The following is a 969-nucleotide window of genomic DNA, read 5'->3' as shown; positions in this document are numbered from 1 at the left end:
GTTCTAATGAATGATGTAAAAAAATATATATATAGAACGCAAGATTTTTCTTAAATTAAGGCCAAAACGGACTTATCTGAAAGGTTTATGTCAAAATTACGATTAATGTTATGTCACATGAAAAAAGTTATGTTTTATATAAAAGAAATTAAGGTCAAACATTCACTCAGAGGCTTTGGTTAGTTTTGAAGCTTTTAACATCCAGTTTGTGGGATTATTTTAAACGGAGATCTATCTCTTTTGTGACAAGATTATATGGGAAGAGAAAAAAATATAAAAGAAATAGAGATGAAGAAAATGATATAGTTACCAACAGGAACAGGAAAACTTGTGATAATAATATGTATTTTCCGTTACTGCTATATCAGTCATAAGAAATATATTGATTAATAAAATTGACACCACTTTTGAAAACAAGATGGTTGACAATATATTTAGCAAAATTACTCTCATTCTGCATTCACTAATAGCGTATTAGGGATTGCAAGACTGAAAGAGTTCATCATCTTTTGAGTAATTTGGGCAACGCAGTGGTTAAGATTTCTGGTTTTAATTACAACTTTCCCCATCAACATATCAAAGTGAATATGATTCTAATAATAATGATAATGTCTTTAAGGCTTTCAACGAGACAAAGGAAATGATACTGCGGGAGTTTTTTTTTTTAACTACAAGGATAATTTGAATAAAGAATAATGAGAACGGATTAAAAATAAACATGAAGAAAAAATGTGTATTCGAGAAAAGAAAATCAAGGTCAACTTATATAGAAGTTGATTTAGTTGGAGTAATTAGATTTTTTTTTTACAAATTTTCCGAAAAATAAATATATGTAAAACAGAAAAGAAGACAAAAAAGGAAGAAACAAAAAAAAAGAGTCAAAACATTGTAATATTACTCAATGAAATAACAAAATAAGAGTATAAAGCAGAAAAAAACAGGTTAGTCATAAACGGAAGCATTTTATAT

At 27.3% G+C, this 969-nt stretch overlaps 1 protein-coding gene across 1 annotated transcript in view; it reads right to left on the bottom strand.

Moving 5' to 3' along the window:
• Positions 1–969, bottom strand: part of LOC119588872 (A disintegrin and metalloproteinase with thrombospondin motifs 9-like) — a gene marked incomplete at its 5' end in the record, with an annotated part of 149434 nt that overhangs the window by 11194 nt on the left and 137271 nt on the right.

Source organism: Penaeus monodon, chromosome 24, assembly GCF_015228065.2.
Source record: "Penaeus monodon isolate SGIC_2016 chromosome 24, NSTDA_Pmon_1, whole genome shotgun sequence".
NCBI classification, from domain to species: Eukaryota; Metazoa; Arthropoda; class Malacostraca; order Decapoda; family Penaeidae; genus Penaeus; species Penaeus monodon.
The sequence above is the reverse complement of the archived record's forward strand: the minus strand, read 5'-3'. Positions and strand labels throughout refer to the sequence as shown.